Source organism: Scardinius erythrophthalmus (assembly GCF_964197995.2).
Source record: "Scardinius erythrophthalmus genome assembly, chromosome: 14".
NCBI classification, from domain to species: Eukaryota; Metazoa; Chordata; class Actinopteri; order Cypriniformes; family Leuciscidae; genus Scardinius; species Scardinius erythrophthalmus.
In genome coordinates, this window is record NC_138234.1 from 31,140,897 (window position 1) to 31,165,321 (window position 24,425).

Genomic DNA, 24,425 nt, shown 5'->3' on the forward strand with positions numbered 1-24,425 from the left:
ACAGATCTGCAGCTGTATGATCTTCATTGTCTGATCCAGATGAATAATATCTGCTATAGTGATCATACACACATCTCGAACTGTGAGCGGAAACACAAACCTCGACCACACAGACGAGAGGGGAAGTCAGAGCTGGCCTTCTCTGAGAACATCATCATTCTTACATTTTTGTTAAATCAACAGTCATTTTTTTATCATGTATGATGTCACCATAGGTGATTAAACTAGACTACCTCTATCTACTGGATCTCTTTATCCCTGTCTCTTGTTCCAGGAGATCCAGTCAGGCAAAAACATACTCTTCTCAGTTATAGCAGATCTAAGTTCTAACTTTTATTTTTCAGGTTATTAATGTATTTGTTTTAGTTTACATAACTGAAAATACACCATTTTCCATTTGGGAATTTCCATTTGATTTAAAATAAAAGTGATAAAAACTTTCACAAGGATTTATTAATTAAACAGCACTTTGCTCAATTCTAGTAATTACTGTACATGTTTTTATTTTGTAAATACAGAGTAATAAGGATACAGTGTGTATGTGATTTATGTTTATATAGTGAATCAAAGGGATTTAAATGGCATGCATCAGAGGGCTACACACTCATATTTCAACATATTTTCACTGGCGTGTGATGCTGCGAAGTCCATTCCTGTGGGTTGATAGAAAGTTCTAAGCCAGAAACTAGTCAGTTATATTTCACAACAAAACTAAGCTAATTTGTATAAATATCAACCACTAAAAAGTTTTTTTTTTTTTTGCCTTTATTAAAAGGACAGATAATAACAGTGTGAGCGAGGAGTTGGATTGAGACAATTAATTTAAACAGTGGAGACAAAGAAAACTGCATACTCTGAGCTCTATGATTACAAACCAGAAAATAATCTGCATACTTTTGAAAACTTTAAATATACATTTTTTTTTTTTTTTATTCGATCCAGCTTGCAAATGAAGGACACAACCAGCAAGTTATCATAAGAATACTTGAGTACATAGGATAAGAAACTGTTTGGTTACCAACATTCTTCAAAATGCCTTCTTTTGACTTCAGCAGAAGAAAGAAACTCATACAGGTTTGGAACAACTATCCCACAAACAAACACACCAGAAAATAATGTAGAAAAAATTAAACCCGGACAAAGCTCGACGGCTATCAACATTGTAACACATATCATGAGTTTTGTGCTATGCACACATTAACTTGTCTGTCAGAGTCTTGAAGCTATATCTGACTCATGTGTGGAAATGATAATTATACTGATGATCTAAAAACATTAAATTCAAGTGTATAGCTAGCAAATATGTTAAGTCTCTTCTAACTACATTAACTGCCCTTGTGTGCACTTTATCAGTGTGCTTTATTTCCCCATGTAACAGACCCTTACCAATAAAGTCAATAATGACCTGTTCTGCTAACAGTATCCATAATGGCTTAAAATATGGTTCAAACTTCAAATAAATAAAAATAAAATAATATCAAACATCTATATGCAATAATAATTTTGGCCACAGTTTCATACAGCAGTCAGAACATTTGGGTCCAGTTACAAACGATTGTAACTATACATTAAAGAAAGGCACTACAGCAATACAGCAGTCTAGCAAATTACTCTGATATAGTGCAAAATACAAAACAGCAAAGTTACAATCCCTTCCGGCTGTGCTCTCATTGAAGAGCTTCTTGTATTCAGTGTTGGTTTTGGAGGAGACACTGTAGTAGGCATTGCTGTTAGACAAAGAGAGTCACAAATATGAAAACATATTACTATTGAGACACAGTAAATGTCTAAAAATGCAACAAAGGCATACAATGCACATGCTGGAGGATATTTATGACAAATAAATAAATAAAAATTGCTAAAGCTAAAAATATATTTGATCAGGCATTGCACATTCTTTTATCAAATGACTCAAACTGCCTTTGTGAGTAATAACGGTTTCCACATACCTCTGACTAGCAGTGTTAGTTTGTATTTCCTAGGCGCATCTGGGATATCACATAAGAACTGTCCTGAATCGTTGAGTCTCAGATTGGAGAGTTTGAGAGAGAAGTTTCCATCCGCATACTCTGAGGGAAAACTTTCTATTCGACCTTTAAACATTGCATTCTGTTTTTCTGGTAAGGCAATGCCTTTTTCAATATCATAAACTTTAGTTGTTTGTTCGTATCTCCAAAACACATTCATTTCCTCTGTCTCTAGCTTTCTTTCTTTGTATGAGCATGGCAAGATGACAGAGCCTCTAACATCACCATTGATTTCAACAGGGTCCTGCAGAGACACTGGAGACAAGAGTAACCACTTTAATAAGCAAACCATAAACAAACTGTTACATGAAAAACCCATACTGTAAACTGAGGTCTGTGAACACTAACCTTTGTCTAGCAGATGTAGAAATAAATAAATGAACCAGTATCTGCAGGAAAAAAAAGAAGTTATTATTCATCTATTGCAATGGTTCTTGTCTACTCAAAGCAACATTTTTGTTTTAGATAAACTAGTTTTATTCACTTTAGCACTGGACTCTGAACATCATGCCTAGAGGAGAGCATGTCTTCAGAGAAATGTCATATGTGGGGTCTGATAATATGAGAAACATATTTTAATTAGATCACAATGAATTAAGTCTGCATGAAATGGAGGTTGCGTTAGTATTTTCTTCCCTGTTTTGACATATCCGAGTAAAATGGCTTCTCGAACAAAAAACTAATGTAGTAGTTTTTGATTTTGTCTATGTGAAATTGATTGGATGGTTGTGGTCTGCTATTGGTGGATCTCATGTGAGTGACAGGTTGCCCCGCCCTCAAGTCAGTAAACACATCATCAGAGAAGAGAAGAGATGTCACTGCAAGAGGGAGGGGAAGTTATTGTGATTAAAGATTACGGGTGCACAAAAAATAAAATGATGCGCATGGATAAATAATTTAGAATAAATGCTGCAATATTCCATAAAAAAAAAGAAAAAGAAAAAAAGAAAAGAAAAGAGAACTGCCAATTTTGATATCATGGTGACTTTAACAATATATACCCTATTGATCTAAATCTACCCAAAAGCTCGTCCTAAAGAAAGTTGTGTCCACTGCAATCATCAAAAAATAAAACAAATTAAGTTGATAAAAAAAATATTATGAAATTTTGTGTTAATGTTTAGATTTTATTGTCTACTTTTAAGGCCATTAAGATTTATGCATTGTGATAATATATTCATCAACATCAAGATTGTAGGTTAAAACTGATATATATATATATATATATATATATATATATATATATATATATATATATATATATATATATATATATATATGAACAATACATCATGGTTATTTAAACCAATGAGCATTAAAGGATTAGTTCACTTCAGAAATAAAATATACTCACCCCCATGTCATTCAAGATGGTCATGTCTTTCTTTCTTCAGTCGAAAATAAATTAAAGTTTTTGAGGAAAACATTCCAGGATTTTTCTCCATACATATAGTGGACTTCAACGGTTATCAACGGGTTGAAGGTCCAAATTGCAGTTTCAGTGCAGCTTCAAAGGCTCTACGCGATCCCAGTTGAGGAATAAGGGTCTTATCTAGTGAAACATATAGATATTATCATTTTCATATAGATATTATTTGAAGCTGAACTGAAACTGCAATTTGGACCTTTAACCCGTTGGTCCTCATTTAAGTCCACTATTTGGAGGAATGTTTTCCTCAAAAACCTTCATTTCTTTTCGAATAAAGAAAGAAAAACAAACATCTTGGATGACATGGGGGTGAGTAAATTATCAGGAAAGTGAATCTTTAAGCTATTATCTTATAATCTTTAAGCTGTGACGTCAGCAAGTCGTTTCCCATCGTGCTTTAGATCAGCGCAGTCGGTGAACAGATATGGCGCTCGAAATGTTTCATTCGGCGACGAGACAGACAAGCACGACAGATAACACACGTGTATACGTGCGTGTACGTCTCCATTTGTTTTATATGGAGACGTACACGCAAATATCACGTCACGTAGACACGTCAATAACGTGTTGCTGTTGATCTTTACAGACGTGACGGCGGCGTCACGTTAGAAGTTAACGTGTGGATTACGTCTGCCCGTCTGAACGCCTAATTTTCCTTGTTTTCTCATACATTTACTGTTATAGACATTATCATAGATAATCTTATTTTGGCAGTTTACTTAGGACTAGGCTACATTAGATTTATTTATTTCTATAATGCTGAATGTCTGTTAAGTAGCCTACATACATTTGGTATCCCAGTGATAGATAAAAGTCTATTGTCATGTATTTTGATTATACGATCTTATGAGAGACAAATAAAATGGGCTAGTAAAATTCAGAAAAAGTGGCTCATATCATTATTTGTTTGTTTAAGATTTTAAGATTTATTTAGCCTCCTTTCATTTCAGCATTTACAACTCGGTTTAAATGAGCTTGCTAGAAGTTCATAGAACGATTTTTATAACATAGAAATTCAGAATATAATTAAGTAATGCATCCACTCAGTACTATAGAGCTTTTTTTTATTATTATTGTAGCCTATAGCCTATTTCCTATTCCCAATGCATGCTCGTGCATAACTGATATTGCAAAATACATTCAAAGCTTTTTACTGTTGAGATTAGTTTTTTTTTTTATGTATCCAAACCTAAATAGTATTTTCTTAATATTGTTCGAGGATGTTAAATGCTAGGTCTATGTTAAATAGCTATTAATGTGATTTTCTCTGCTGAAAATTACTTCATCTAATTTAATAATAGCTCAAATGATCAAATCTTCTAGCCCACACTGTTTGAACAGTGTCTCAAATAAGACAAGTCCATTCAATTCAATTCAATTCAATTCAAATTTAGTTGTATAGCGCTTTTCACAATACATATTGTTTCAAAGCAGCTTTACAGAAAATGCATTTCAGAAATGTACATATACAAATAGTTAGTTAGTAAGTCACTTAATCCATCATACAAGTAGCTGCATAAAAGTACGTGCGCTATTTTTATTTTTATTGCGTTCAGACGGGCAGACGTTCTCCACACGCACATTAATACGTCTTTAAGCTTGGTTAGGAAAGAAATGACACAAAGCGAGTGCCATAAAGAGCAACTGTCAGCGTGACATCAGAGCAACCGGCATGCATCTCACGGTGATTACTGGTGATCAGTTCTGCGCAGATTTTGCTCATCTCTGTAGCCTAGCATCTCTGTATTAACACATGCTCTCAAAATTGCATGATAAAATTGAGCCATATTCAGAAAATTAATAATTGATGATAAAAACACATTATTCTTTAAATTCCAGATGTATTTTGAAGAATGCTGGAGACCAAACTGTTGACGGCACCCATTGACTTCCATAGAAAAAAATTATTATGGAAGACAATGGGGACCAGAAGCTGTTTGGTTACCAGCATTCCTCAAAATATCTTCAGCAGAGGAAAGAAACTCATACAGGGTTGGAACAACTTGAGGGAGAGTAGATGACAGAATTTTAATTTTTGGGTGAACTGTCCCTTTAAGAGACAGTGTTGACATAATGTTTCCTCTTTTAGCCTCGAGACTCCTCGTGATGCTATTCATCTGCACTTCTGCTAATTTTAACATGTAATTAATTTACAACAGCATTAAAACCTAACCACAGCCACCAAACCATCTAAGATTTTCTTACGTCCAGACAAGTTGTTTTTATTCCACAGAACTATTGCTTCTAACAAAAAAAGTTAGGTTCTAATAGACTCTATCACAGGCGGAAGTAACAGTTACAAAACTTTTCGTAGAATCGTGTGTTGTGTAAGTTACTGTAACATGTGAACCTTCATTTTTTTATATATCTAGCCTAATGTCTCTAAATTAAATATCGAAAATGTAGACCTACCAAGCTGTATTATAGGAAAATTGAAAACATGTCGGTTATATTCAGCTACACTAATGTGTACATACCTTACAAACATGACTTGCGTATTATCTGTCCGTGTTGATTGTCCTATTGTTAGGGCTGTGGGACATTTAAGGTTAGGGGAAACGAAACTGGGCGGCTAAATATCGGAAGTCATAAACGATGCTGCTTCCGGGTAAAACGAAGCTTTTGGAAAGTTTGAATCGACTGAACCAAATGATTCACTATTTCGAAGCGCTTGATGCTGGTGACGTCTGCTGGTCAGAAGCAGAACAGTGTAAATGCAACGAAAACTCAGCCCAAACATGCATAAAACAACTTTACAAACGAACTGCATATGTTTTATTGAAGGTGTACTCCATTTAATGCAATGAACAAATCATCTAATACCATTAAATATATTTATAATATTATTTTATTTTATTAAATTGTAGGGCTTGTTTTGTTTTATGGATGGTTTGTTTATTCAGACCAATAGTATAAGAGACTATAGGCTACAACGTTTCCTTTTTTATATACTAAATGCGTCATTGAATGTCTACAATTTTCGACATTCATCCGAGATCAAGTAAAACATCATTGGTTCATGGGTTGACAGATGGAAGAGGCGAAATGTTGAAAATTCGAAACAGTTATGACGAAAGGACGTGACGTGAAATCACGTGACAGTTCGATACGCTCCGAATCACTTGTTCGAAACAAATGATTCGCAAACGTTTCAAAGCTTCAGAAAGCGTTTCGAAATCACCCAGGCCATCACTAACGCTTGCTCACTGATGACCGTTTCTGATGACATGACAACGTCCTCGGCTCGCTTGTGCAACGCCACTAGGCTACTGTTTTTTATGAACAGCAGAAATGATCTTAAAAATATATATATAGGCTATATATTATTTTCAACTCAAAAGTAAATATGCATTGGTATTTTGATACAATTGGTTATTTTGCAAGTAAATGAGTAAACCAAAAAATTATTTACAAACTTCTCCCTAATCTAATTTAAGATGCTTTACATCCACTAACTGCAAATCTGGACCTAACCAAAAATAAATAAATAAAAGTAAGGATAGTCTCATAAACGCAATTTGCAGGTGGTTGTAGTGGTTCAGTGTTTTACATTTATGTCAGAAGGAGGTCCATTTTCATCCAAATGTTTGATTTACACTTAACCAAAACTAAACAAAGTCTAGAGAAAGAAACTACTTAAGAGTCTATTTTTCAGTAAGACTTATTAAATATAAAGTTATAAAGTGTTTGTGTGTCTGCCATTGTGTTAAACTTGCATCATGCTAGATGTACGGTGGCCGAGAGAGCGCAATGCGCTGCAATCTGAAGAAAACACATGCACATAGAAAAAAACCCAGCAAATTAAGAAAAACCCTTCATCAGTTTGACAAAACATGTGCTACAAATACTCACAACGCAACCAAATACACAAACGCGCTGCAAAAGTTCACAACACAACCAAATACACAAACGCGCTGCAAAAGTTCACAACGCAACCAAATACACAAACGCGCTGCAAAAGTTCACAACACAACCAAATACACAAACGCGCTGCAAAAGTTCACAACACAACCAAATACACAAACATGCTGCAAAAGTTCACAACGCAACCAAATACACAAACGCGCTGCAAAAGTTCACAACGCAACCAAATACACAAACATGCTGCAAAATGCTGCAAAAGTTCACAACACAACCAAATACACAAACATGCTGCAAAAGTTCACAACACAACCAAATACACAAACATGCTGCAAAAGTTCACAACACAACCAAATACACAAACATGCTGCAAAAGTTCACAACGCAACCAAATACACAAACGCGCTGCAAAAGTTCACAACACAACCAAATACACAAACATGCTGCAAAAGTTCACAACACAACCAAATACACAAACATGCTGCAAAAGTTCACAACACAACCAAATACACAAACATGCTGCAAAAGTTCACAACACAACCAAATACACAAACATGCTGCAAAAGGTCACAACACAACCAAATACACAAACATGCTGCAAAAGGTCACAACACAACCAAATACACAAACATGCTGCAAAAGGTCACAACACAACCAAATACACAAACACGCTGCAAAAGGTCACAACGCAACCAAATACACAAACATGCTGCAAAAGTTCACAACGCAACCAAATACACAAACATGCTGCAAAAGTTCACAACACAACCAAATACACAAACATGCTGCAAAAGTTCACAACGCAACCAAATACACAAACGCGCTGCAAAAGTTCACAACACAACCAAATACACAAACATGCTGCAAAAGTTCACAACACAACCAAATACACAAACATGCTGCAAAAGTTCACAACACAACCAAATACACAAACATGCTGCAAAAGTTCACAACACAACCAAATACACAAACATGCTGCAAAAGTTCACAACGCAACCAAATACACAAACATGCTGCAAAAGTTCACAACGCAACCAAATACACAAACATGCTGCAAAAGTTCACAACGCAACCAAATACACAAACATGCTGCAAAAGTTCACAACGCAACCAAATACACAAACATGCTGCAAAAGTTCACAACGCAACCAAATACACAAACATGCTGCAAAAGTTCACAACGCAACCAAATACACAAACATGCTGCAAAAGTTCACAACGCAACCAAATACACAAACATGCTGCAAAAGTTCACAACACAACCAAATACACAAACATGCTGCAAAAGTTCACAACGCAACCAAATACACAAACATGCTGCAAAAGTTCACAACGCAACCAAATACACAAACATGCTGCAAAAGTTCACAACACAACCAAATACACAAACATGCTGCAAAAGTTCACAACACAACCAAATACACAAACATGCTGCAAAAGTTCACAACACAACCAAATACACAAACATGCTGCAAAAGTTCACAACACAACCAAATACACAAACATGCTGCAAAAGGTCACAACACAACCAAATACACAAACATGCTGCAAAAGGTCACAACACAACCAAATACACAAACACGCTGCAAAAGGTCACAACGCAACCAAATACACAAACATGCTGCAAAAGTTCACAACGCAACCAAATACACAAACATGCTGCAAAAGTTCACAACACAACCAAATACACAAACATGCTGCAAAAGTTCACAACGCAACCAAATACACAAACGCGCTGCAAAAGTTCACAACACAACCAAATACACAAACATGCTGCAAAAGTTCACAACACAACCAAATACACAAACATGCTGCAAAAGTTCACAACACAACCAAATACACAAACATGCTGCAAAAGTTCACAACACAACCAAATACACAAACATGCTGCAAAAGTTCACAACGCAACCAAATACACAAACATGCTGCAAAAGTTCACAACGCAACCAAATACACAAACATGCTGCAAAAGTTCACAACGCAACCAAATACACAAACATGCTGCAAAAGTTCACAACGCAACCAAATACACAAACATGCTGCAAAAGTTCACAACGCAACCAAATACACAAACATGCTGCAAAAGTTCACAACGCAACCAAATACACAAACATGCTGCAAAAGTTCACAACGCAACCAAATACACAAACATGCTGCAAAAGTTCACAACACAACCAAATACACAAACATGCTGCAAAAGTTCACAACGCAACCAAATACACAAACATGCTGCAAAAGTTCACAACGCAACCAAATACACAAACATGCTGCAAAAGTTCACAACACAACCAAATACACAAACATGCTGCAAAAGTTCACAACACAACCAAATACACAAACGCGCTGCAAAAGTTCACAACAACTGTCAAAGAGCTGCCCTCTGTTCCCAGTGTTCCCCTTGTTAGCCCCTTTGTATAAGAAAATGAACACATACTTGGGTTTTTAAAAGACTCTTTATTTACTTTGATGTGCCAGCGAGGTGGAGAGATGGATTACACACACAAACGCATTTAAGCTGTTCTCAAACTGTTGACTTACACCTGGATCAGCATACATGTTATAAGTCGACAGTTTGAGAAAAGCTTAAAGGGATGGTTCGGAGTAAAATCAACCTAGGGTCCTTTGCACCATGACCTCGAGCCTAAACTAATCCTGGCTTGGTCTAAGCCTTGTCTGTGAAACCGGGCCTGAATTTTGAGAATATGAATTGTCTCTAAAGATAAACGTCTCTAAAGATGCTTGTTTACAGTTAAGACTAATAAATTGAAGTTCAAAGTGGTGGTTTCTGTAAATTCTTATGCTAATCTACTAGCAAGACTAGTTCCATACCAGCATAATCTTGTGAAAAAGTAGAACACATTAGAACCCTTAAAAAAAGAATACTTTGTTACTGAAATAATTTACTGTATGTTATAAGAATAAAATAATAAAACTTGGTTAAGCTAGCTAAATGGCTTGAGGGACACACTATAGCATCCAAAACAAAACATATGCCAGTGACTAGCCATGCTAGAATAGGCTATTCATCAGAGTAATGTAGTGATGTTACATTTGACACTGAAGCTTCAAAGCGCGTATCGAGTACACAGCGCAATTTCTCATGAGCTTGTTTTGTTTTCATAGAAACACGTGATCAACGAAAAACGAAGCCTCACTTTCTTTTCTGTCACGTGAATGACAAGCCTATAGCCTATGTTACATGATCATATATTCTGACAGATAAACAGCATAGAAACCATAAAATAATTAGACCAACATTTACTTGCATCAAGCAACTCTATTGTTTTTTTTTTATATATATATATAATTAGTATTAATATAATTGTTACATTTAATTTATTGCCACACTTTAATATGTGAATTATATTATCAGAAAACTTAATATTTAGCGTTGTCTGGCTTTTATTTGTGTTTAAATGTATAAAACAATGGCGCTGCACACTCAGCCTCTCATAAACATGGCTGCTATAAATTTGACGTGCCACAAGATGGCGCTGTTTTCGACACTCTTGATGCTTCGAATCGTTTCCCTAAACATTCAGGGGAAAGCCTCAGTGCTTCATGAGGCTTCATTTGCCCATCCCTAGAGTAATGGTAGTGTACTACACAAATACATTGCTGAAAACATATCACCTAAAATAAAGGCAGGTCGGCAGCCATGTTATGACCGAAAAGCATACATGTAACACCTGTTGTGGTAAATGATTGGTTTGAAAAATGGTCAAATATTAGCACAGCACTCATTCACCACATCACAAAGGGTGGACAAATTGAATAATGGAGAGCAGCTGAAACATTGATCACACCCTTTTGTTCGAGAATGTAAACAGGACTGAATTTTCCACTCTGCAAGCCTACCATATGTGCACCAGAGAAACATGGCTCAGTTCATATGACCAACATATGAATGTTTTTTGATGTAAAACCACTATGGTTTAAAAACAATGATATTAACATGCATTTTAAAGGACAGAGTGAAAAGCAATTGCTTAGACCTGCATAATAAAAGAAACCAATTAGCCTGGAGTTATTTTGGTTTGTCTGATGATGCTAAACAGTTGCCACATGGCTAGTTGTTGTTATTAGTGCATGGAAAAAGGACAATTTTAAATTTTAAATACTGAAGTTCATAATCTTGTATACATGGGCATTGCTTCCAGGTGGGCCTAAAAGATGTTACTAATATTAAAATAAATAAATAATTAGTAAAAAGTAAGGGGGCACAGTGACTCAAGTGGCCGGTTTCCTCCATAAGCTTACGTTCTGCGAGTGAACGGTGCTTGTGGTACCATCCCAATGAAGCACAAAATCACTTTCACAGACATTTTGACTGTTCCCTGCTGATGGAATGACCTGCCTAACTCAACTCGAGCTGCTGAGTCTTTGGCCATTTTCAAGAAACTTCTGAATACGCATCTTTTTCATTGACCCAACACTTGACCCACAAATATTAACATTTTCAATTCTAAAAAAAAAAAACTCGCAATATGTACTTTGCTAGACTAACTGGGACTATAGTCACAGCACTTACATATTTGCCCTATTGTTGGTTTGAATGCTCCTATTGTTCTCCTCGTTTGTAAGTTGCTTTTGATAAATGCGCCTGTAAATGTAAAAGCTGTTTGGCACACTAGCTGTTACACCTGCTGTTTACATGGGTTATATGGCTAAAATACATTGCCTATGTAAATCCATTGTGCTTTTATTGTAGCATAATGCATAAACAATAGTAGCAGTGTGAATGTGCTTTATTTTAAACTGATTTCAAACCCACCTCTTTTCTCTCACAACCTCGTGTAGGATGTACACAACCATGAACGCATTCCCATCTGAGCCTCACTGCATGTTATCGAGACAGGGGAAAACAAAACGGTTTTGCACAGTGATAATGTGCGATATAAAACATGAAAATGCATCTGATTTGTCATGTCAGCTGAAAGGGAAAATAAAACCCAGAAGTGTAAAGTCTGCCTGTTCACGGGGTCAAGAAAGAAGGATCACATTTCCCCGGTCTTAGCATCTCTATACTGGCTCCCGGTGAAATTCAGGGTCGGTTTTAAAACTCAGATTTGTTTAATTTTTTTATTTTAACTTCTGTTGTTTTTGAATGAGCTTTATACTGGTAAATACTGGTTGATTTGACTAAAATAAAAATAAAAACTGAACACCTCAAAATTGCAATAAATCAAGGTTGACACAACAGAATCTTAAACTCATAGACACTCAGACACTCAAGTCTCATTTAAGTAGTGCTGTAACATGCTGAGAAAGCAGGCTGATGCACAGATCTGAACACAGGGTTTTTAATAAAGTAACGTATTAAACAGATAACAGACCTCAAGGAACAAAAGAACAAAACCACAAGGATCACAATCAGAAGCAACCATTACATGTACAACAACTGACAAAGTAACAAGTGAAACACAAGGATACACAGGGGCAAACAAGCTTAAGGTAATGAAGAAACAAGATACACCTGGGGAGACTAATCAACATGAACAACTACAAAGAACTACAAAACATGGCACAAGACAAGAAACAACAAAATGTCCACACAAGACAAGGGGAACACAAGACCGGAATCATGACAAGCATGATGACGTACTTGATTAGTCAAATATGTAGTTCATGTCCGACGCACGGAATGGGATGTTTTTAACACGCCTGCATTAATCTTGTATTTAATATAATGTAAACTAATGCAGAGTTAAAGATAGAATAAATAGATACAAATGGTTGTTTCGGTAGACAAATTATTCTGTGATAGAGAAAACTCCTCATAGCTTTAACGTAGGCATTAATTTAATTTGGTCCTTGGAAAATATCCATAACTTTTGTCTTATTTTTTTTCCACTCATAGTCTGTCTTATAAAGTCTTCTTTGTTATTTGTTTCATTGTTCTATAAAAGCAATGTGGAATTTTTTCATTCATGAATGAATCAAAAAGGAATGGAATGAATGGAAGTCCAACAAATTCGCAAACTGTCAGGTAATATGAATACAATGAAAAAATAAAGCTGCAAGCAGCCATTATCGGGGCCAAGCGCAAAGAAGACAATAAGACATGCCAACATGGCTGGGAATGTCAGACCAACTGCAGCAAGGAGCAATTAAAGACATTTAAAGATGAATTTAGGCAAAATGGCTGAAAAACCATATTAACTAAAAATATGATTTAATGGATTATCACTTTTGACCAATAGGTGGCTATCGGCTAACTTTTAGTCGGCACGGTCTGGAGTTGATACGATTCGATGTTGGTGAAAATCAGACAAATGGGGTTTAGGAGAGGTTTCGAAAAAGTAGGTTTTAAGGAAAATAAAGATGGCGGACAGGAAGTTTGGCTGACTATGGCAAAATTGATATCTATGTTTTTTGCATAACCCAAGAAATCTATTAAGACCCGTGTCATTACAATAGGCAAATTTATTCAAAAGCTATTAGCATTTTTGGAAAATTTGTAATAAAGGATTTACCACAAGGTGGCGCTGCCCCAAAACTATTTAAGTACATTGAAGGCATGGTGCCGATGACTCACCTAGTTTCGTAATGATTTGCTAATGCGTTCATAAAGTATAACATTTTATATCACAATATAACATGTTATATCACAATACTGTATTGAAGTCAATGGCAATTTCATGTTTTGTTCTATTATAGCGCCAACAAGAGGCACAATCCCACTATTTTTTTATGTGTCCTCAGAGTTAGCCCATACATGTGTCAAATTTGGTGAAACTATCTCATTTCGCTTTATAGACATTTATATGTATAAACACACAAAAAATGACCCACACCTGGCTTTGTTTGCATTTTTATGCCACTTACTATTAATATTTTGACATTTGGGCCAGCGACCTGTGCTAAATCACAATGCTACACAAACCGGAAAGCGGAACCTAGCATGTTTGGTATCATTGGACTCGACAAGGATTCAGGAACCCAATGAGATGACTCCCGTGAAAATCAGTCAACCACACCCAGAGTTATAAGCATTTGAAATTTTTTATTTTACCACTAGGTGGCGCTGGTTCGAAACTTCTCAGGCTCCTTCAGGGCATCGTACTGATGACCCATACCAAGTTTTGTAACAATACGTTCATGCGTTCACAAAATACAGCATTTTAGTGTAAAATTCAAAATGGCCAACACCCAAAATGGCCGATATGGAAAAATTGGATATTATTTGACTCGGCATGATGCCTTTTGGACAAATTGTTCAGAAGTTATAACAAAAAATAGCCATCTTTCGTATCTCCGGACCAGTAGGTGGCGCTACGCCGAAACTCAGGATGTAGCCTCAAGTACCAAGTACCAGAACATGTACCAAATTTGGTCTGAATACGATAAAGCGTTGCGGAGATATAGTCTTACGTCTGTTTTTGGAAGCTCTACGTAAAATTAGTTTGCGCAGTATTCCAGAACGGTTTGATGAATCGGCATGAATTCCATAACTTGTTGTCAGCATGGTCTGAAGATGATCCGGTTCAATTTTCTTGATAATCGGAGCAACGGCCTAGGAGGAGTTTGAAAAAGTAGAGTTCTCTGAGAATTCAAAATGGCGGACAGATTTTCATGACGGAAAATGACGTCATAGAGTGCAATCGAATCGTCTTGAGCTGAGGAATCATTTTATACGCTCATTTTGTTTCTAGCCCATACGGTTCAACAGTTATTAGCATAAACATGAGTGAAACTTTGGACAGTTGGTGGCACTAGAGGGATTGAGTTAGAGACTCCAAATTTGCTATGGTGACATGTCAGACTATCCTCTGTCTGTGTGCCAAATTTCAAAAATTTCCCGCAAGCGGTTCTATGGGCTGCCATAGACTCCCAGAGAGGAAGAAGGAAGAATAATAATAAGAACGCCAACGATTTCAATAGGTGCCTCCGCACCTTCGGTGCTTGGCCCCTAAAAATCTTTTTTTTTTTTTATGCAAATGAATCCCTAGAGATAGATCAACGTTCTAGTAACTAAAGACAGTGAATATGCATGTAGCATTGAATGCTCTACAAATAATTATTATTAGTTGATAACAAAAGATATTAATTAGCCTACATTACACTTTGCATAAAAATAGCAATGTGCCATTATCCATCAATCTCTATCTCTATTTTGAAATTGAGTGCAGTTAAACATAGGATCTCCATTATTGTTTCGAGTGTTTTAGACGATGGTGTGAAAAGCAAATGAATAAACATTTAGGCTATTTGACTTGACTGAGGCATTATTAGTCATGTGAGCCCATCTTTTCTTTCATTTTAATGTCATTTTTTGTTTTTTGTATAATGTAATAGGTAATCGTGCGTATGCGGTTTTAAACTTTCATGACGTAATCAAAACCTACTACAGAGCATGCGTGTTAAAACGTCACCTACGTGTTTGATATCAAGTACGTCATCGCGCTACAGGCTGCAGCGAGGACTTCTTGACAAGTTAGGGTTAAACCCAAGCGGCAACCTGCCTGTCTCTCTCTTGAAACCAACACGGAAGTGACTTAAACTGCAATTCATCGACTGGTCGCTAGAGGCTGGATGCAAAAGAGAGTCAACTTTACAGCAGAAAAAGATTTTTGTTTACAGCCTGGTGCAAAAAGTGATTTGGTCTATATAGCTATTTTTGCCCTTCATGACAACTGTGAGGGTGGTGAATTTTTTTATAAATCATCCGTTTAAATTATATTAAGCCTTAAAGTTCTGCATAATTAAGGGCGTGGCCACTTGAGTGACAGGTGGATTGCCGCTGCTGTCACTACTAGCCGTTTGTCTGCTGTCTGTTAGCCGTCATGTCACCTCAGCTAATCCCGCCTTTTTGCTCTTTTTCGTTTATCTGGGAGTGACGCGCGGTGACGCACTACCAAGATGGCGACGGGCTTCAAAAATGCTCTTCAGAAACCTAGAAACTGTGAACATTCAAACGTGTTGTTAAATTGCTGAAATATTTACTTAAAATGTTTTAGGTTAAGGGGTTCATCTGAGAAAAAATGTTTTGGAATCTCTGCTATTCTTAAAGCTGTACTTCAATGTTGGTCTTTTGACTCCATGGGCTGCCAAAGGGGCTGAAAAGAAGCATGTACAAACTTGTACCAATTTTTTTTTTTTTTTTACTATGAAGCAACACCCATGTGCACTTGGACTTTGGACAACAGTTTTGTTGAATGTGATAAGTTTAAATAAAGACATAAACTTTATTTATTTATTTAGCTTCAGAACCTGGATTTTACATTGAACAATTGTGTAGTGACCCAACACTTACCAAAATTGTAAACAACACAAATTACCATAAACTGCATGACCTGCACAAACTGTGATTTACCAGCTAAGCACTTGAAATGTGTTTGAAACTCTACAATAGTATTAATATTAAAACAATAGTAAAACTCTGATAAAACCACTTCTCCATAATAATTAAACAATAAATAAAAATAAAATCACGTACCTACTACTGGAATCCTACGGCAACCCTAAAAGCTTTCTCTCGTTCACATGGGGAAAAAACGTACACTAGCTAAACTAGTTCCACAGTCTGTGCACTTTGTCCCTGGCTGTAGAAATAGCCCCTCCCTCACAACCATAAAAGGGCCTCTGTGAAAGGGCATGTAAGTAAAAGTGGTTAGAAGCAACTGAGGCTTTTCTAATTTGTTCATATAACCCTACTTCATTTACCTCAGGAGTGTTTTCTATGTGGCTGCGAGTGGTAAAGAAAGTGCACGACTTGAGACTGCTACAATTCAACTATGACCATGGATTAACAACACATTTACACATTTAACCAAATCAATATTCATTTTCATATGGCTTGTCATGAACCGTGACAGTATTGAGTGCACAATGCAGGAGAATACAACAAAAACAGTCTTAAATTGTTAATGTTCCAAGGGACACGCAGGAGAATAACAGAAATCCACATGAAACACCATCCCCTTTGTCGTTACACAGAGATGATTGACTGGAACACAACAAAGGAAAAAGGGAACACAGAGCATACATGTAATACATGACAGTAACAGAACAGCTTAAAATCTACTGCAATAGTCATAATAAACATACGTTTTGATTATATTCATTAAATACATAATGTGTGTTTTTAGTGCTGTCAATCGATTTAAAAAAATAACTAGATTAATCACACATTTTTTTCTGTGATTAATAGCAATTAAAAACACTTACATTTTTTATACATTTTATAATAAATTCATTTCACAGTTAATCTCCAATGTATGAGACACCATAAAGACAGTATATTTTACTTGTTTAATGGCATCTTTTTATGAATGAAGGCCAGTTTCACTGATTTTTATTTACTTTTTTTTTTTTTTTACATTTATTAGGCTTCAAAAATATATAACAACTTTTAATTTAAGTGAACTTCAAACAATCCTCACATAAACCTATAATACATGTCATATTTACCTGTGTCTAACAGGTAGAACATACAGAAATTGTCTAACAGGTAGATCATAAAGAAATTGAATAGTTATCAAACAATCTGCACATAAATTATCAATTAAATATAGATTAATCCTTATTTAAGCTACAAAATCCGTATTAAAGCTACAAAAGTTATTTAGTCAAGAGTAGTGAGAAGTTTCCTTTTGAAAGGGAACTCACACTGCATCAGAGCGCTGGGGGAACACCTCACCGTGACTGATGACTGAAACACTGTATAATCACGACAGTCGTATTCAGCCATGACGTCATCCTCTAGCATGACCAGGAAGTGTAAAAGGGGCGCCTAGAGAACATGTCATCCTCTTTTCGTCTTCAGGGACTTTTTCACTGACACTGTGAGTTACGAAAAAAATTATGGCCGGAAACAAGCGCTTTAGGAAGTGTGCCGATCCATGTGAGAGGTTTCTCACACCTGGTGACACTCACGACTTACGTGTGCTTTGTCTGGGTGAAGAGCACGCACGCGCTGTCCTTGAGGGGACGGTGTGCGCAAACTGTGTCCATTCTTGTCTGTCTCTTTTCTCAAGGGAGGAGGGACATTCATCTTTGCCCCGTGGTTCGGGTCCCTCTCGTACCGAGGCCGAGTGTAGACTCAGATCGTGGAGATCTCAGAGGGAATGCGAAAGCACAGGTATGTGTCGATGCCTCCCGTTGAGGAGACGTTTGCAAGCTATCTCTCGCAAGGGGAGACATCGACACTAAGAGCTCCAACCCTGCCATATAGACCACTTCAGACCACATCTCGTCTAAATGGCAGGGCATACGCGGTGGCAGGTCAGGCTGGTGCTGCGCTGCACACAATGGCAGGGTAAGGGTTTAACCCCAGGTGCGGTGGCTAAGTTGCGCCGCACCACAGACCTAGCTCTCCGGGCCACCAAACAGACGGCTGCCGCGATCAGACGATCGTTGTTGGCCATGGTGGCCAAGGAGAGGCATCTGTGGGTGAACTTGGCAGGCATCGAGGAGAAAAGCTTTCTCTTTCTCCCCGATGCCTGCCAAGTTCACCCACAGATGCCTCTCCTTGGCCACCATGGCCAACAACGATCGTCTGATTTGCCCTCTGAGCTATTCGGGACCTCCATTGAGGCGGTGGTCGGAAAGTTCAGGGAGGCGAAGATGCGCTCAGTGGCATACAGATCTTGCATACCGTGCCGGTGAAGGCCCACACCCAGACAGCCTGGGGGTCCTGGCCTGTCTCGTTCCGAGGATCGTAGACGGGGCCACTGGGACTCAGTCGCCGATCATGCCCCTCCTCCTGCCAGCAGTAGGTCAACGAGGCGGCGCGAGTCCAGGAGGAAGATGCATGGTGTCAGGGAAGTCGCATAGGCCAGAAGCGAGCATCCTGGCACAAGCAGAGGCAGGTAATCACCTCCTTCCCTGTGCACACCCTCCTTTTCCTTTTTCCCCCTTAGTCCATAACATTAGGCCCAACGAGCTGGACCGATGATGACTTTTTTTTTTGTGTGACCAACCAAAAGACCAACCGATCATACTGAGAAACATCCCCTGTAGCCTCACAGTGCCGTTAGCAGAGTAGTTGGCACTAGGTGCCTCCTCCAGTTAAAACGAATTACTATAACTCTGGTAGCCCAGATCTGAAGTCAGCTAATATTGGAGTAGTGATAAGCACAGGAAACAGGTTTCCTCCCTATGGGCTTATAGGCGTGGTTAGGCTTCCTCTCACTCCAGAGAGTTATCTGCTGAGGCCTCCGCTCTCTAGAGCTCGACAGAGTGTCTATAAATTTTAATTCACTTAGTGATTTTTTTTTTCAGGTCTCCTCTCATGCGAGAATCATCATACTGAGGCCTCCGGTTTTAGAGCCCCATGCAGGCAGCCCGGCCCTGCTGCAGGTAGAGGTAGATAAGGGGTCACTCTCTTAAATGGCAGAGAGTTTTTTGGTCCTTTGCCTCTCAGGCTCTGAGCTGGATTTATCTAACATAGTTGTTTTATCACAATAGAAAAACTAGTTTAAGACCACTTGGGTGTGAGTATGGCAGGCCTCCTCTTCTTAGAGTCTCTCTGCTAAGGCCCTGCTCCCCATAGAAATACCCTGCTAACCAGGGGAGTACTAGGCTTACTCGGCGGCTATCCGTGAGATGGAGCACTCTTTAGAAATACCCTGCTAACTAGGGGAGTACTATGTCATCCTAAGAGAGGTTATTTGACCACTGTCTCGAATTTAGAGACATATACCGCCATGGGCTAATGTATTTATGGGATTTATATTATAAAGAGTGCTCCATCTCACGGATAGCTGCCGAGTAAGCCTAGTACTCCCCTGGTTCCCCTGGGTCGTTATGCAGAGTACTTAACCTCTTGTTGAGATTCTAGCAGGCCCTCACAAAGTTTGGGCCTCTATGTTCCCAGTAGGCAGGTGTGTTAAGGTGACAGGCTTCCTGTGTTAGCCTCCCTTATATGGCCAGGCCTCCCCAAATGCAGACTCCAGTACTCCAGCCGTAGTAGTATGAGCCATATTTCTGAGAAAGCACATACGGATGTCGTAGGCTTCCTCTCATTTTGAGAGTTGTCATGCTGAGGCCTCCATCCTCCAGAGTTCCGAGCAGATAGATCTGGTCTCTGCATCGAGAGGAGGCCTCTCTCTTAATTCAGAGAGTTGTGTTTAGGCCCTTCGCTTCTTCAGCTCTGTGTTGCGCCTAGCTAGAGCTTAGCTGGTTCTTTAAAGGGATACTTCACCTCTGGAAAGATGAAAGTGTATTTAAAATGGGTCATTTATGTAGAAGAAATGTGAAATTATTTTTGAATTTGGAGCTTTCTAGACTGAGAAAAGCCAGAAAATGTATTTTTGGCTTATGTGGATGAAAGACAAGAACTCCCAGAATGCACTTGCTTCACTGCTCTACGAGGCCACTCCCAAGCCACGCCTACCGGTAAGAGCGTGCAGTTAAACAACAAGACTAGGCTACTAGTGAGTCTCCGTAACGAGTATGCCCGGGATTTCGAGATCGCCCAAAATGTCCGGGATTCGGCTTTTGCGTTCTACAGTCGCCATTCATTATGTTTACTGTGGCGAGCAGGACGAGGCTGAGGGGCGCGGGAGAACGGCGCGAGGCCGGTGGCGTGATTACTGATGAGCGACACCTGTGAGACGCACCGGTCTCATATCTCTCACGGAGGAGCGGGAATTTTCTTAGCCATTTTAAAATGCACATCAACCGATCACTTGTTTAGCGTTCATGTAAACACTACATTCAGATTCACCAATCGGAATGAATTCAGTTAGATTGAAACAAAAGGTGTGCATGTAAACAATGAATGGCGACTGCAGAGAAAGCAAAAGCCGAATCCCGGACATTTTGGACGATCTCGACGGCTGTGAGTGAGATCCCACCCTCTATGGGCAGGTTGAAAACATGCAGGACAGCCCCTACTACTGGCTGTAGTCTTTAGCCTCTGGCCAAAAAATTCTGGATTTTTCCAGACAAAAAAAAAATGATTTTTTTCCAGACAAAAAATACATAAATCTCTCGTCTCAGGGGGATATGAGGGTGGAAAGCACGGTAATTCGAAAAATACTACAGGTTTTCTACTAATACAAAGCTTAATGCTAAATCCTGAAATATCCCTTTAAAAGGTATGGTAGGCCTCCTTAGGAGAGTCATCCTGCTGAGGCCTGCATGCAAACAGCTTTGCAGGTAGTAGTACTGAAAAATGGCCCTCTTGATAACGAAGAGTTGATCTTAGGCCCTTCTTTGTCTGAGCTCTGCACTATGAACTTTTCACACTTTGAGGATAAGCTCTAGAGACCACATTGATGTAAGTGTGGCAGGCCTTCTCTGCTCTTAGAGTCGTCCTGCTGAGGAGCTATCGTCTCTGGCTAGAGAACTCTTTTCGTTCATTTACATTTAAGACTTTATTTAAATGATTTAAGACTGCTCTTATGAGGATACTCGACAAAACGGACATTTTGGCATAAGTGTGTGTTATTTTACGTTCAAGCGCAAAAGAGAACTCTGGTGTTCTGTATGTGCACACGATACTGGCGCGCGTCTTTCTGTGCGTTGTGTGTGTGTGTGTGTGTGTGTGTGTGTGTGTCACAGACAGGAGGGCACTCACAGCCAGCGCATTCTCTTTTGTCTTGTCGCGCTTGAATGGTTTAAAAGCATTTGCATGAAGAAGAGCGTGATCATATAATGTAGGACGCTATCCAAAGGATGACTGAAAAAACGGATGCTGTGTTAATTGTGTACATTTCTTTAATGCAATTTAAACCCCTGAAATAAACATTTACTGTGTTTTAGCTTTTAGTATGAATATGTTAGTCTTAAGGTTATGAATAAGCTGGTGTGTTCCAAAACAATGACAAAATTCGCATTTAGGAGAAATAAGCAGGGTTTGAAAATTACTTTTTCACTCACAGGCCAATTTGGCTACTACATTTTTAAGTTACTGACCAATCAGAACTTCTACTAGCCAAAATAATAATAATAATAATAATAATAATAATAATAATAATAATAATTGAACTAGATTAAAGGGTTAGTTCACCCAAAAATGAAAATTCTGTCAGTAATTACTCACCCTCATGTTGTTCCAACTGCGTAAGACCTTCGTTCATCTTCGGAACACAAATTAAGATATTTTTGATGAAATCTGAGCCATGTCTCACTCCTCCATAGGCTGCTATGTGACCGAAACTTGCTGGCCCAGAAAAGTTATTAAAGAGATCGTTAATATAGTCCAAGTGACTCCAGTAGCTCAATCTTAAGTATATCAAGCGACGAGAATACTTTTTGTGCGCAAAAACAAACAAAAATAACGACTTTATTCCACTATTCATTTCCTTCTCTCTGGACCTCTAGTTGGTTCGCGTAGTGTTTTTGCGCAGCACGTCTGTGTTGCACGTCACCACGTAGGCTCACTATTGGCCGACGCCGGTCATGTGTGTGATGCGTGATGACGTGCAACACAGACGCGCTGCGCAAAAACACTACGAGGCCCAGAGAGAAGGAAATGAAAAGTGGAATAAAGTCGTTATTTTTGTTTGTTTTTGCGCACAAAAAGTATTCTCGTCGCTTGATATACTTAAGATTGAGCCACTGTAGTCACTTGGACTATATTAACGATCTTTTTAATAACTTTTCTGGGCCAGCAAGTTTCGGTCACCTAGAAGCCTATGGAGGAGTGAGACATGGCTCAGATTTCATCAAAAATATCTTAATTTGTGTTCTGAAGATGAACGAAGGTCTTACGCGGTTGGAACAACATGAGGGTGAGTAATTACTGACAGAATTTTCATTTTTGGGTGAACTAACCCTTTAACTACTTCACAGCCATACATATATCTAAACTGTGATGTATTTAATCTGGTTAATTTCTGTTCGGCAGTACACACATGCTCAGCATTAGCTGCTCGTGTTAGCTGTACTGTATCAGCTAACAGTATCAGCTGTACTGGAGTAACATATACTCCGGGATATTGGTTTATTTAGAGTCGAAGAGACTTTCAGGCACGTCCAAAAGCATATAACTTTAGAAAACTGTGGATCAGCGCTGACTCAAGACGTGAACTATTTTAAACGATTCAGTTCGATTTACTAACCGGTTTAAAAGAACGATTCGTTCACGAACCAGACATCATGTTTTGGACCATTACCGTTTTACCAATTTGGAGATGTGAGTTTGGTTGCTCAAACGCTCAAGTTTTATTCTGTTTTTCCAACTGTATGTTGGTTAAGAATGAAATGGCTATGAAATCTCTACTATTGAATCCAACGTATCATCACCTCGGATTCACTTCCATGGTGCTGTCAAGTGTGACTTGCAGTCTCTCGTTTCTGGTGTGATACTTCGAAATGCGCATAAAAACAGGGTGATGGAAACATAGCTATTGATTGTAAAGTCTTGTACATATCTACACTGCATTTCTGAGCGCTCATTATTTATTAAACATTTTATGTGTATAACTATTTACAACAAAGCCTAAGATTCGCCCACAATCATAAGACTAAATCAAAAATAAATTAATAATATAACAATAAAATTAAATAAAACTGTGACCAAAACAATATATAGAAGGATCTCAAAGTCTCAAAATCTCAAGATTTCAATCTTTTTGATAAAATCTCAATAAGGTTTCCTCAATAATGGTATTATCCTTCTAGCGTCGCAGTGCACTTTAGCTGGGGTCCAGCAAAATGTTTAGCTATGTCCAGCAAATTGGACATCCAAAGAGACATGGCTGGGGTGGATGGTTCCAACCACAATTTTAGAATAACCTTTTTAGCAGCAGTAAGGGCAGCAGACAGAATCCTCCTTTGATGGACAGACAGGGACAGTTAAGAATCATCCAGCAAAAGAAAAATCAAACGTTCCTTTTGGATTGGAGTCCTCAGAAGATCTGTCAGTAAGTCCTGGACTGAAGACCAGAATGGCTCAATTCGAGAACAGCCTGCCTTACACACGTGACACAAAGGATCAGACTTTCTTTTCATTTTATACAATAAACAGGGAATGGCATATGCTTTATAAATTAACTTATAATGTATAATTTAGTGAGCCAGATTTTTTGAGGTAGCAAAACAATTCCCCCAGACAGTGTCCCAATCAATCACGGTGTTAAGTTGGCTCTCCCAGAAGTCCTCAGTCAGAATGTTTGAGTACTGTCGTACCACAAGTGATTTATAAATTATACTCA

General features: G+C 38.2%; 1 long non-coding RNA gene across 1 annotated transcript; it reads right to left on the reverse strand.

The window, feature by feature from the left end:
* Positions 1 to 313: 313 nt before the first annotated feature.
* On the reverse strand, positions 314 to 6,125 carry LOC308701458. The gene is made up of 4 exons (XR_014031440.1): positions 5,934 to 6,125; positions 2,376 to 2,416; positions 1,950 to 2,282; positions 314 to 1,727 (listed from the first exon to the last, which is right to left on the reverse strand). It is a non-coding gene; the product is annotated as an uncharacterized lncRNA (long non-coding RNA).
* Between the last annotated feature and the right edge of the window lie 18,300 nt (positions 6,126 to 24,425).